The sequence below is a fragment of the Cyrtonyx montezumae genome, unplaced genomic scaffold (genome assembly GCF_038088225.1).
Source record: "Cyrtonyx montezumae isolate F1298 unplaced genomic scaffold, pur_monq_1.0 scaffold_11, whole genome shotgun sequence".
NCBI classification, from domain to species: domain Eukaryota; kingdom Metazoa; phylum Chordata; class Aves; order Galliformes; family Odontophoridae; genus Cyrtonyx; species Cyrtonyx montezumae.
Genome location: NW_027071837.1, coordinates 12,460,928 through 12,475,851, shown reverse-complemented (window position 1 = coordinate 12,475,851; position 14,924 = coordinate 12,460,928). Strand labels below are relative to the sequence as shown.

General features: G+C 44.9%; 1 protein-coding gene across 1 annotated transcript in view; it reads right to left on the bottom strand.

Annotated features, from left to right (window-relative positions):
* Positions 1 to 8,686, bottom strand: part of AMOT (angiomotin) — a 50,340-nt gene extending 41,654 nt beyond the window's left edge. The window contains exon 1 of the mRNA XM_065729573.1: positions 8,270 to 8,686. The gene's annotated coding sequence lies outside the window, so the exon portion shown is untranslated. The remainder of the gene's footprint in view (positions 1 to 8,269) is intronic.
* Between the last annotated feature and the right edge of the window lie 6,238 nt (positions 8,687 to 14,924).

The window sequence follows — 14,924 nt, the reverse complement described above, 5'->3', positions numbered from 1 at the left end:
TCACTGGAAAGTATCAATTTCTTCACAAAGAGGTACCTATAATCTGAATTTAGGCTTAGCATTAAAGGGAAAAAAAAGAAGAAGAAGAAGAAGAAGGACTCACAAAAGCTGGTACAAATAGGAATGCTTCATGACTGGAGGCATTTTGATAAGAATGTTTTGGAACTTCAAGACACTCAATCAAATTTTGAAAGTGGAACTCAGAGAGACACCTGCTCTACAGAAAAACCAGGTACATTCATCCAGCTGTCTGTACTGGGAATATTTCTGAGTTAATACACCATACCATTCCCTTATTTAAACAGCTATGAAGTGCTACCAGGCATATTGGCACATCTGTGCAGATGGCCCTTCAGCAGCATGCACTGCCACTTCTGCATATTTCATGAAACACCAGCTCCAAAACAGGCAGCAGGAGCTCTGCTGCTAGCTTCATAAAGGCCAAGATCTCACCTTTTAGACGTCACCTCGATAAAACCATCAAGCTTACAGCGCTTTAGTCACACCAGCTCTCATTTCGGAGGTCTGCCTCCCGGCACACACTGAACAAGATTCATCTGCTTCAAACTCCACAGATTTCCAGTAATTATCCTTGTCGAATTTAGGATTTGTCATAAACCCAAGCCACAATTTTAATTCAGCATAGAGCTTTGTTTTGTCTTTGTAGAACGCTCCGCTTCTTGCTGCTGCTAGCACTCGGGCACTGCCCTTCTGTCGTCAGCAGCCCCTGTCCCACAGCTATCCCAAGTATGCCCCGCACCGTTTTCATTGCATTGTGTGGTTTCTCCATTCCTCCACTGATTTAGTCCAGGCCTCTCCTCAGGGCTCGCAGATAATGGAAACCATGTGAGAGTAAAATGTAATCTTCAAACATGCAAACCAGTTTCATGTGCATTATCAGAAGTGAGCAAAATGTTGACAGTGCATCATTTGTCCCTACCGATAGGATCAGGCTGCTTTAATTGCTGCTGAGATTAAAAAAAAAAAAAAGATTACAATCGGTATCTGCATTAAAAATGAAGACAAAAATCAAACCCAAAAGCTTAAGCCCTGAAAACAAGAGGAAAACACTCCCTAACAGCTGTAGCTCTTTGATGCTACTTTAAGGTTGCTATTCCTCAGATCCCAGTTGTGACATCTGAAAATTTGTGTCATGAGTTGATACAAATAAAACTTGCACTGCAGGGAAGGGTGTAGAGAAGAAATCAGCATGGCCTAATGCCAGCATGGAATTTTCTGGCTTTTTCAAGCTTTACAATTTGAACTATTTTAAACCCTTTTTTAAAAGGAGGAACTGTTCTCATTTTACAAAGCAGTTCTACAGAATTCAGTGAGAATAGCCACGGAGCAAGGAAAGCAATCTTGCTCTCCTACTTTCCAAGGGCTCCCTAGTTTTCTTAATAAAGGGAAAAAAGCAAAACCTCAGCCCGTGTCCCAGCCACCACTCACCTGACCGAGCTGGCAATGCTGCAGGAAGGGAGCAAGTCCTGCTGCAGTGCTGGGACGAGCCAGGATCACTGAGCAAGCCCATTCTGTGACTGGACAAAAGATGGACCACTTTATTTTTGGCTGTTAAAGCAAAACCCAACTGAATATCCAGACCACCACATTTTTTAGAAAGCAAAGGTGTTATAAAAGTGGTTTGGGTGTCATTCTTTTATCATAACCACTTGGGTTTTTCATGCACACCTTGTAAAAATCTTTAATTACTTGTAGGATGATTAATTAAGCCTCAGCACCACACTGGGAGGTAGATATTACGAAGCTCTTTTCAGCACAGTGTGATTGGCTCAGCCCTGGCCTACACGGATGGTTTTGCTGCCACAACTATGTCACTCAGGAATTGGGTTTTTTTCCACGTAACTATTCTAGCAACCACTCTAAAGTAGATGCAGCTACACTGGGAAATAATGGAGTTGAGGTATATTACTCAGCAAAACTACATCCTTGTTCATATGAACTTCATCGCTACTAGGAGGATTTTTCATTATGACTCGAGCAGTGAATGCTGAAAGTGTAGATTCTGTCAGCATGGATTTGTTAAGGACATGGACACCCTAGAAACTGTGCAAGCAGGAGGCAGGGAACTCTGAATATAATCTACAGCTGGAAAAGATGCTCTTGCAAAGTATTCCTGGTGACTGCAGAAACAGGGAGGTAGAGCTATGCAGTATTCACCCACTGAAGGACATCCAGACACATTCCAGTTGTGACAGGGCAGCATTAGGAGCCAACAGCACACTGTGGATCCCAAGATTTTTTTATTTTCCCAAGCAAGATTCAAGTGCTACATTCCCAATCCTGACCCAGCAACAGGAAAGGGTAGGTATTTTCATGCATCTTTGGAGTGGTTTTCCTGCTGCTCTCCTGAACTTACCCAAGGATGGGAAAGACTATGCAACTGCTTACAGTCTCTTAAATCTTTATCATTCTGTAGTAAAAAAGTTTCAAAGTCATTTTTACCTAATACAGATTATGTGCAGCAACGAGAAGCATTCAGTTGTGACAGTTTCAGTGAACTACAGGTGACCAATACAACACCCAGTTCCTTGGGTGTTGCTGCAGGCTGACACTGTTTTCATGCTCCGCGCCTCCAAAAATATGGAAGATGTTTCAGGGTTGTTTTTTTTTTTAATAAAAGAAAATCAAGAAGTTGGCAAACTGAGGGGATCTTTCCCACACTGTTCTCCCCAGCCCGCAGTAGGACAGGACAGCCCCAGTACAAAGCAGCACCGTTTGCTCCAGCTGGCCACAGAACAGCCCAGATGAGCAAAGGAAGAGAAGCCCACCAAACCCTGAAGTGAAAGGAGTCACTGAAATGTGCAGTTACTTTCCCTGAGAGTCATAAAGAATAATCCTAAAAGGTTAAGTAATCTACTTAGAGATAATAAGTTGTGAGAGACACAAAACGTTTTAAAGCAAACAATTTCTGTGATGCAACTCTAACACAGAAGATATTACAAAATCTATTCAATCAAAAGTGCAGATTGGCTTATTTCATAGGCATTCATATAAGAGAACTGCTCAGCAGTATCTTAGTCTACAATCAGATGTTATTAGTATTATACTAATACAAATAACAGCCAGTTTTATTAGATCAGTGAGTCCCGTTTCCATCGGCTAACCAATACTGATAAACGTGATACACTTTAAAAGTTGTTTTCAAGGAAAGTGACCAAAGACCTGCAAAACAAAAAGTGCAAAAGACCTGCAAAGATTTTCAAGTACAATTTTTGAATAAATGGTTATTGAGGTTGATAGTCTAAGCATAAAATAAAACACTCTATGAGACAATAAAATAGTAAAAAAAGCAACAGATATGACTAGCATTACCCTTTCACTGTGCAGGACCAAGAATGCAGACAGTGTGTCAGTAAAACATGGGAAGATTCAGCTCTTCAAAGGAGGAAAGCACTCGGTTTTTCAGCACCAGCAGTAGAGGAGCTGCTCACAATCAAGCATGACAACCACTACAAATGACAACCACAACTCGTGACCCGGGGGTGCTGCATGAGCCTTCAGGTTCTTGCTTTGCTTAAGCTATGCTCTCACACTGCTGCCACTCAACAGGATTCTGAAACCCTGAGAACTCTGCTTCCATGGGTCTTTTCATTTTGCTCTCAGTTTTCTGCTCTGTGCAGTTTTTTCATTCACCTATTCCTATTTGCTCACCTATTTATCAGAGGTGAACCTATCTCTCACCTAAACTGGGTGCCTGGTTTGCTCTGAATGGTGCTTTACGCGCAGATTCACACAGACGAGTTTCAAACATATCATCACTTAAAAATTAGATGTGAGTATCCAGGTAAATACAAATTACAGCACTCCTGAAAAATTCCTTTCACCTACAGGCATAGTAGGTAAGACAAATACTATGCTGCTTATTTGAAAATGACTTGCTCCTAGGGCCTCCTTCACACTACTATTCTCCAGATTTGCTGAGATGTTTTTCTTTTGGCTTGAAGATTACATTTCAAAACTTCTCTGGAGAGCCATGCAACGTGCAAGATTTGGATTATTTGCTGACTTAAGAGTTCTCCTGCCCAACAGTACAACGTTTTCACACGGACACAACTCCTGTGTCAGATCTGCTCAAAGCACAAACCAAATGCTTGCACAGAAGCAGGAGATACGAGCACAGCACAGATGCTGCAGCGCGACTCTTCCTGCGGCCAGCGCTGCGTTCCAGAGCCGCTTGGGAACACGCTCCCTCCTGTCTAACAGGTTAGCAAGTGTGAAGCTCCTGCAGCCAGCCTGGGCCCACAGGGCAGCTGTGTGCCTGTTCTTTCAGACAGACAGTGACTTAAGAGCCTACAACATGAAGATGATGTATATGGGGTACACACGGAGAGAAGATCCTACATACGAGGTAGGCAGAAGTCTGATTAAAAAAGCAACTACGCGTCGGAAAGCAAGAGTAGCAAAGAATCCCAGCAAGCAGAAAACAGCTCACAGAAATTGCTTGTGGCCCAGATTCAACACAATGGACTAAATCATTCTGACAAATCCTCTACTGCTTCCTGAGACTTTACAGCCCTGGCAATGGGCAATTTGGAACACTTCTCTAAGAACCAAGAAATCCAAGTTCTCCCTTGTTTTTCAGGGGAAAGAAGAGGAGAAAGAGAGCCTTCATCCTCTTTGCCAATCATCAAGAATGGCTGTTCTCACACTATTCTAAACCTTGCGTCTCCATGGAAGGGGGATACCTAGCAGCAAACATTGGCAAGTAAGGACATTCCACTCCTACTGTATCGTCCACAATAGCAAGGAAAGAAATCTGTAATGCTGTTAGGAAGTTTCAGTTAGGAAACCTTTCAGAAGGCTTCTTCACAAGTGTCTGAAAATACCCTGAAATATGGGAATGTGCAACAAAAGTTAGATGGGGGAAAACAGGCATCTTACTTTACTCTGAAAGCATTTACACTTCACCCCAACGTGGGAACGTCTAATAATCCAAGAATCTTTTGCCAAGAACAAGGTCAGAGTTTTCTAATTCAGAACAGAGCCTAACACACATCCTATTCTGCTCTGCACACAGAACCTCATAATTTATAGGTGTTTGGAGTCAGGGTTTAGCTACTTTAATACAAAATCTGAACAAGTAAGAACTTCCTTATATTGGACTTCATCTTTCCATCGGGTTACAGTTCTGCAGCCCGTTAAGGGCTGTCAGTATGAACGAAGCAAGAACTGCAACCCGGAGCCATGCCCCAGGAGAGGTATGAACAGACAGATCCATTCGCAGCTAGAAGTATTTTACATTAACATACACTTGGACTGTTGATAATTCTGGAATTAAAGACTTATTTCTGTATATACATTGATATGGCAACGACCAAAACCTACGCCAGGTTTTGCTCTATGTTAATAAAAGAAAGCCTTTAACGAGATGAAATTTTACTTCATTACAGTGACAGTGAGCCTGAGCCAGGGGTCAAGACATCATGTGCTGGATGCTGTACAGAGTTAAATAGTGCCTGTTGTTTCAACAAAAAAAGCATTAAAAAAATCACCAAAACAAAACAACTCACATTACACTCAACTGGAAGTTCAAAAAGAAAAAAAAAAAAAAAGAGGGAGAAAGGTTTATGTTTGGAGAACTTAGGGACTATGAATTCTCAGTTTCATTGTCAAGGTTCAGAAAACACGGCAGTAAGTGCACAGGAAAACTACCACTAAGTTATCTACAGTTAGGAGATTCTTGCTGTACTCTTACAGAGTGAATGGGTTATGCTAATCAGGATGCATCTGAAATATATCATTCAAGCCTTCTTGTACAAATATAGCTCTTATTTATCCAAAAAGATCCCCACCAGCTGGTAATGTTTGCATACAACGCTAAACCCAACTTCAAGAGCTCATGCATTCTGAGTCATTTCACATTTAAAAACATTAGTTCTCTTAGCTGTTACTGAAGATGGAGTATCCCATGAGAAGAATTTCTGTGGAATTCAGCTATGTTACCGTCCTACTTCCTCCAGCACAAAGAAGTCATATGTTTTTGTCAGTTCTTTTTTCCCCTACCAGGGCTTTGCCTACAGAGTATCTTCGGAGAAGGAACAAAAGGATTTGGTCCAATCCCTTCTATATGAATCAAATATTTATGCTATTCCCTCTTCAAGCACTTTCATCTAGTAACCTGTGGAATGTGATCTCCTGACCTTAACACTCAAGCACATCTAAATCAGCTGCCCTTTGAGCTGCATTACAGACTGGAGGGAATTTTTATACATTCATATTACAGGCATATGAAAACCTTGTGGTGCATCTGTGGCACTCTGCAGTGCAAAGCATGTGTTAGTCCCAGAGTTACTCAAGTACACTTTGCAAAAGAGCAATACTCTGATTCCTCAAAGTTTATGGCACAATCCGATGTCATGCGTCAATATAAGCAGGTAGAATAATGACCACGGTATCAGTACATTAACCAGCCATCACAACTCAAATATGCCTTGTGCAAATAATACCAAAATGATGAGGTCTCAGCACTGCTGATGGAATCCACACGGTCCAACTGTATGGCCCCTGCTGCCATGTTGTAACAGTGAGTCCAAGGAGACCAGGCTCCTCCTTCCCTCCTCCTGGAAATCCTTTCCTTTCCTCAAGGACAGCAAAAACAAATCATTCTGCACTGTTTGAGGATCCCATTAATGTTTTAAGGAGAGAGGTTACATTGCAACAAAGAGTCCTGGAGAAAAAGAGGAAGACCAAGCATACCCGATGAACCCTGAAATGTGACTTCTACACCAGAACTAATTTTTCCAGGGCCAGCCATGAACCCGCTGCTAGGAGCAGCAGTCAGTGAGGGAGTCCTGGTCCAAACCTGACCAAAGGATTTAACAGGGTCGTGGGCAAAGCAGTAAGGTTCATTTTTTTCTGTCAGTCCTGAACAACCAATGTGGTGTTGCCATCACTCAGGCAGCTGCAGCATAAGCTTGAGAAAACAGTTCTTCCGTTCCCAGCTGTGGTTTGGTAGAGACCTGGTCTCCAGAAGAAGTCACAGGTGGCAGAAAACAGTGAGACAGCAGCTAAAACTGTGTCCTAGCCTTTGATGGAGCTGTGCTGGATACCTGCCCCAGGCAGGCTCCTACACCTCAGCTCTGAGAGTTCGTCAGCTTCTGCCCTCCTCCTAGGGAGAAAAGGATGCCTTTTCCCATCTAAGTGGGAGAAGAAGGAGAGAGGAATGGGGAAAGAAAAAAGAAATAGGAACAGGGAGCAGAGCAGACTGATATTTGCATTTCCTGTATCACTGACAGGAACAACCCACGCAGCAGGGAAGAGCGTGATGTCAAGGCTGGTTTCACTATATAAACAGCCAGATCCTCCCACTGGGGGATGCTGCGTGCTTCCACGGGGAACAATACCATCCTCCCTGCAAAGGAGGAGTCCAACTATGAGCCATGTGAATTGCACAGGTTACCCTTGCACAAAAGCCCAGCAGCAATGGAACTCTGGCCTAGGGGAAGTGGGGACAGAGACAGAGCTAGGGGACAAGGAAGGATGAGAAATTCACAGTGGTATTTCCACTTGTAAAACAGCACACATCCAGCACTCAGCCCCTAGAGAAAGAAGTATGCTCAAAACATGTTTCCCTTCACAGACTGGGCCTCCTTCCAGTTATTATGTGCACATGTCCCTGCTGCGCTTTCAGCCTTACTTGAAAAACACAAAAAACAAAGAAAATATCTTCACATTCACTCTGCACAGTGCCAAGCTCATTACCAGCCATCTCCAATAGGCTGATAAGATGGAGATACACCTTAATTATGGGCTCCACGCTTCCACACCTTGTGGCACAAGGAATAAGGCACTTAATGAAAAACAAACTCCAGCACGGAATGAGAAATCCCAACCGATGGCAGCAGCCCTACTCACACGCATGCATACATCAACACACATACATGCTTTTCTGCAGAGCACCATGAGCAACAACAGCCTGGACACGTGGATTACAACAAGCACGACGACAGCAACTGCTTTCTGAAAAGAGCACTACAAGAAACGTGGCTGACACAGACTCACTTCAGTGCTTTCCACAGAATTTTACTTCTCCAATTACGCACAAGCACACAACTATTAATTTTGGTTAACATTTAGTGATGGTGGTGAAACAGTAAGTGTATTTTTCATGTCAGTTTGCAAGATCAAGAGCACTCTTTGCAGGACAAAAACGACTGCCAAAAGCCCACAGAGCAGAGAGCCAGCCTGTCTCCCAGCTCTGGCTGCAAGAACGAACGCTGAGTCCCTGTGCCATGAGCACATCTCTTACCTACTGATCCGCTGAAGACAAAAGGATTTTCTTCTTTTCAGAAACTGGACACTTGGAGCTCGCCGGGGTGGCCACACAAAGCTGCCCTGCTGCCAAAGGTATTCTTTTCCTCGGGTTTTTGCTGTTTGGTTTTTTACCCCGGAGAGTAAAGGGCAGAGCAGTGGATTCAGCAGGGGCAAAGGGTGGAATCCAAGACCCAACGGGCGAGCTGCAGGGCGCTCTCCGAAAGATACTGGCTTCAAGGCGATTTTGCTTGCAAATCCTTCTTCATCCTCAGTGTCAATAAAACCGGAGGGGGAAGCAAACTATTTTAGCGGCAGAAATACACCGGACTCCACAGGGGCTGGGACGCGATAGGAGGCGGATCCGCGGCTCGACTTTTCTTTTAATTGGAAACGAACGCGCTCACAGACGGGCGAACAGGACGGAGGGCAGCGCTCCGACGCAGCCGGCCGGGCCGCGCTCGCAGCCCTCGGCGCCTCGAGAACGGCGGAACGAGCGGGCAGGACAGCCCCGCGTCCCGGGCTGCGCTGTCAGCGGGGAGCAGGGGCCCGCAGCATCGCGGCCGGGGCAGACAGCCGGGCTCCCGCCGCTCCGCGCCTCGTCCCCGCGGTTACCTGAGCCGGCCGAGCGCAGCGGGGCAGGGCGGGGCGGGGCGGGGCAGGACCGGGCAGCTCGGCGGTGCTCGCACGCAGCTCCGCGCCGCTCCCGCCTCTCTGTGCGCGGGGCGCCCCGCGGGCGGCACTCCGGCAGGGCGGGCAGGAAGCACAGCACGGCCCGCCCCCGGCCCGCCCCGCCCGGCCCCGCGCTCCGCCGCTCGGATGCTACAAATAGTGGAAAGGGAGGCCAGCATACGTGGCTAACCGCCTAGAGGCGGGATATTAAAGGAGTTCCCCTCATATCGCATTCCGCTTACAACGAGAACGTCCATCGCGCGTTGTTCCGAGGCTCACTGAGCACCCACACCCCCTACCAGCCCGACACGGCCATACCTGAGGGCGGCTGTGCACCCTCCCTCTTTTTCTCCGTAGCAGTAACCACAGAGAGGTGGTTTCCTCTGAAGGCGTCAGCTCCTGGGGAATTTCAGCTTAGCACAAAGCGTGGCTTTACACGCACAGGGCAGCCTCCCTTGCACACACCTCCTCACAAAGGGGTAAAAAAGCTCCATGCGGCCGCGAGGGTCAGCATGTGGGCGCAGCCTCCCTGCTTTGGAGGACCTCGTGCCAAAGGGCAGCACCACTCTCCAGACACCAACTCCTGCTGCTGAGTCCTGAAGCCCTGGTTCTGAAAGGGGGTGAGCACCTTCACCATCTCTAGTGATGGCTTGGCCTAGCCATCACATCCATTTCCAAAGGGCTCAAAGACTGGCCACGTCAAATCTCTGCGCTGTGAAACTTGGCCTACTGACTTGAGTTCATCCAGGCTCTTCATGCAAGAAGAGATAACCCAGCCTAGCCACCGACCCTTCAGCTGTGAGAAGGAAATTACTCCTTTCCAACATTCACAACTCTTACTCTTTAAAAGAAGAATCTGGAATAATGTTCAGGAAGTCAAACTACAGAAATCCCAAATGCAGCCATATATAAATATTGATTCTTTTCCCCTGTGATTGATTTCCATCCATTGGAGCCCTTGCGTGGAATAAATGTAGAAACAGATGTAAACAACTCATTAACATCACACGATGTTACAGTTTACAAATGCAAATAAAGGGAAAAAAAAAAGAGGACAGAACAAGTTAATGAAGCACATATTTGCTAGATGCTGTGGGCTGGATTTGTAAGGGAATTACATAGCTACAGTCAATTAAGGAGTTATAAACTACGCTTCAATCACACATCCTGCCTCCCTCCCACGTGCTGTAAGAAAACAGAGTGGGGAGTAAAGAGAGAAGGTAGAGTCATCAGGAGACAAAAATATTGCTTCATTCAGACACAGAAGAGCAGCTGGCCTTGCCTGAGGCATGTTAACCTCAAGTCATCCGCTGCTGTTTATTCTACAGAGCACTAGCCCTTGTGCTTAACCCACACAATTGGAGATAACAGCTTTATCGGAGCTGGAAAAGAAAAGATGCACGAAATGCAGATTCTTCCCCTAACAATCCTGTTCCCCTGCAGCTCTCTCTGCCAGGAGCCCGGCACACATGGGCTGGTGGAACAGCTGCCAGTGGAGGAAGCGAGCAGTTTCCACACACACATCATGCCACAACGTGGGAATTCAGGAAGCAGCACAAGAAAGGGGTTCCTAATAACTGTTCAGTGCGCCCGGGCCAGTTTAGGCAATCACACAGAGGTCACAGTCAATGTGTTAAAAATCACAAACGAGAAATGTCACAACGGCAACTATTTCAAAGTAGGAAAACAAATCTCAAGCTTACAACGAGCTTGGATGACCTGGAATTGCTCCACCTACAATTTTTTAAGAGGTTGTCCTTCACATTCTTTAGAATTCCTCCATCTTAAAGTTCCTCCCTCCAGGAATCTCTGCTGCTCTGCATCCTTTGTCCACGGCAACTGGAGCTCAGGAAGCTGCTGACATTATCCCTAGTGTACAGAGAGGAATCGCTGCTCAGTCCCACATCCATTCAGTGCAGTGAGAGTGCTGGAAATTAATTTCTGTTCATCCCTGGTCCTGAGCCAGTTTAACAGTGCTTTTCTTCTGGCATGTAAAAAATAAATGCTTAACTATGCTGAGGAGTGAGCTGCTGGGACCAGACAGGGCATCCCCACCACCACCAAAGCTGGGAATTCTGTGTCCAGTCTGTAAATACAGTGTTGAATGAAATAATGGCCCTACATTCAATTCACACTTGCATTATGCACAAAGCCAGTTCTCATTCACCGACAGGTGGCAACGACAGATAAAGCATTCATACACCACCCCCAGAAAGGACCACTGTAAGGCAACACCTATAGAAATGCTAGGAAACCTCAAGAGCAGTAAGAGTTACTGTATGCCCCTCTGCCTGTCTCTAAGCTCTTAGAACAGAATCACAGAATGGTCAAGGTAGCAAGGTACCTCTGGAGATCACCCATTCCAACCCCCTGCTCGAGTAGGATCCCCTGGACTACATAGCCTAGGGTTGTGTCCAAATGAGTTTTGAGGAACTCCATGGAGGAATTACTCTAACAGGCAAAACTCGCTTTCTTTTTACAGAGCATTTTGGTAGCAGGTGTGTAACTGGAAGAGTGCTGAACATGCCAGCTACATCAAAAACAAATTAAATGTTCAAATGCTTTGTTTTACATGCATTCACAGCCCAGTCCTCTACACTGGATCAGCTTGGCAAAATAAGGGCCGCAATGTCAGTCTGGACAGAGACTTCCTTACGTGAAGCTTGTTCTCCTGCAGTAGGACCTGGAAGCCTTTAACTAATGTCTACTGCACAATAAGATCCTTGATGTATGAAAGCTGACCATCTCCCTTGTCTCTCATGCCTTTTTTTATCGTTATTTTCTGAAGAGATCTCTCCTTAGATTCTGATGAAGAGATTCCCTAAAGTTCCCAAGGATTTGCATCAGAGTGACATGTACGAGTAAGGCACAGAGGCCCAGTGCTTCTTCACGGTCTTTGTTTGCTCTCAATGACTGAAGAATGTATGAGGTCACATGAGAGAGAGATGTACAGCAGGTTCTGCACAAAAATATTGAATGCTCCTGATATAACCAGAACAACTATGAGGGAAAAAGCATGCCTGACTTAACATCAAAAATCCTAACCACTTTCACATCTCCACAACTAATAATGGTGCCAACACACTGATAACCCCACAGAGATGGGGAGAGAGGGAGGCAGTGTTTCTTTTTTTCAAGTTTTGCAGCTCGTTTTAGATACTGCCACCAGAATCAGACTGAGACATGGAAAAGGCCCAACTAAAAGTAACCTTTGGGTGGAAGACATCTCTCACTGCCCTGGGAGGTCCTAAAATTGCTCTGAGTGATACGGTGAGCAGCAAATAGATGCTAGAGCTCTGCTGTCTGCAGGAGCAGGGCCACCTTCTTCCACCACAGGCAGAAGCTGTGCTGAATAGTAAACAGATTACTTTGAACACAAAACAAAGAGGAATAAAAGGAGAGAGAATGCTACATATAAAAAAGGGCAAATACATGGGAGCAAAACATAAAATTCTGTTAAATAATTGCTTCAAGAAGTAGCAATTACAGTTTTTCTGTGTATAATGTTCTTCTGAAAGCTGTCTTTCTCCCTTAGTAAGCAACAGAAAGATTCATAATTAGAGGAGGCAGCAAGATATCAAGTAACAGATAGTTCATTAGCATTTTATGTTAAAAACCGAAAAACTAAAAATAGAATTACAGAACAAAATCTGATTTGATTTTACACTATTTCAGAAGCTTCTGCCAGATTCCAGAAGAGCACCAGCACTCTCTGCTGGTCATCTTTGTTCAATAGTTATCTAGAGGAGAAATGAGGCAAGAAAATGCAGTTTTTTTTTTTAATGTGAAATGCCATTTTTGCTTTAAGAGGATGATTAATAAGATCCCTACAAACTGAGCAAACAGCAACTAAGAGCAAGTTATGCTTCTGGAAACAATACAGTCATTACTAAATAGTGTATTTGTTACAGTCAATCATCGCTCGCTGGAATAAATTTCACTGTTGCAAATAAACTTCTGATGTTTAATGCTTTGCTTTGCAGAAAGCACTTCTGCTGAGCCGCAGCACAGAGACAGGCTGGTGTGAGAAGTTCCCATGATGCCAGATCCCTTCCTTGGCTCCTTCCTGACTTTCCATCAATTTTAGAGACACGCCAAGAAAAACAGCTCTTTTTAAAGAAGTCCTAGCGCAGCACCGGCGTCTTCCCCTGAGGCAGTCCCCACGGAAATGCTGCCGTGCTTCAGTCCAAGCAAACCTGCTCTGAGCCCCATCTCTGTTACACTCCTTGCCAGGAAGACTTCGCTGCCTCTCCCCATGCGCACCCACACACTGCCCACACCCCACAGGCTCCTGTCACTGTACTCATGCTGGAGACTGCACGGTAGCAAAAAAAAAAAATAAAAGCAAAGCCAAGTGATAGCTGTCCCAGTTTCCAAACTATGAACAGATCGGGCAACACCAAGAAGGGTTAAGACTGGCAAATTGAATCCATGTGCAGCTCATGAAAGTGTGGGAAACAAAAGAGACAATGTGAGTTAAGGACAGAGTATTCATTAGCACAGGGCTCAAGTTTCTTGGCTTTGGTGCCCTGCTTCCCAATGGCTATTTTTTTCAAGGTAGCTTTTTGTTCTTTAGTTTTGTGGAAAGACATTATACTCAAGCTAACGAACTAAGGCTCAGTACATGTGGAACTGCTTACAATAATTTGTCCTTTTAATTCCTGGGGACATGAGAGCAATGTCAGAGATGGTTTTCTGCTGGGCTACAGTGCACTTTAGGTCAGAGCTTTATATGACACATCTGATCCAAAGACCCACCCCGCTCCTCCATAAATACTCATTTACACTGTGCTATTAAATAGAGAAATCTGATCAGGGGAAAGGGGTCCCAGTCACTCAGAGCAGAGCCTGGGGCACAAACCTATCCACAGCCTAATGAATGATGCACAAGGGGCACCAGTGAGTACCCTCAGTAAGTCCGCAGCCATCCACCGTTCGGGAGACAGAGTAGCCATGCCAACCTGCTGGTGCCAGGGGTACAGGAGCAGCTCCACGTCACGTAGGACATAAAGGCCACCTTGGGATCTGCTTATTTAAGTCCCTACAGATCAGATGAGTATTTAAAATTGAGCCTCAAAGTCTGTTCTTTGGGTCCCCAACAAAGCTGAATTAAAGCAATCCTTACTGGGGAGTTGATCTGCTGGGTGAGTTCTGGAAAAAAACAGTTGAAATAGTAGGCTGGGAACTGAAAATAAAGCTCTCTTTCACTGTTTGAGGCAACAGATATCTGTCTACCAAGCTCAGCAAGATGTGCTACGTTTTCCTTTGACTATTTTACTTTAGGAAGTAAAAAATAAGAAAAAGGGTTCCCAAATTAGAGAAAAAGCTGGAAGCCCTATAAAGAACAAACCCAGTGGGAAAATTGGTAAGTTTTAACACAATCATAAGTCAATATCAGAAATAATCGTTCTAATGCAGTCTGTTCCTGACAAATTTTCAGCTTCAGAAGGACTCTGCATCCACTGAGAGTCCCAAGGAACTTTGTAAGCTCTCAGGGATCACTGACACTTGGCAGAGCAGGGCCGGCAGCAACAGCCAAACGCCAAGCAGAGCGCTCTAAAACACTGCGTGAGGAACAGAGATTCCTGCCCGAGGGATCAGAGAAAGTTTCCCATCGTGCAAAATGGCTAAAGGTTTCAGATCTCAAGTTTTCTACTTGTTAAGGAAGTTAATATTTTGAATATGACAGGACTCAGCAGGAGATCATCGAACTACATGAAATTAGAAGATGCCAAAAGCACCAAGAACTTGAGTAACTGAATGAAACTAACATGCTGACTTTTTTTAATATTATTAACTATACATGCCAGGCTACTCCTAAATATTCTCTTTCCACATTCATATCCACACCTTCACCTTTGTACTATTTGAATTCTGCATTCAGCTCTGTCCCTTGATCATTAATGCAGACTCCTAAGCTTCAGACTTCAAAGAAACACAAGCGTAAGAGTCACAGGCACAGGACTGGAACAGTGTCAAAG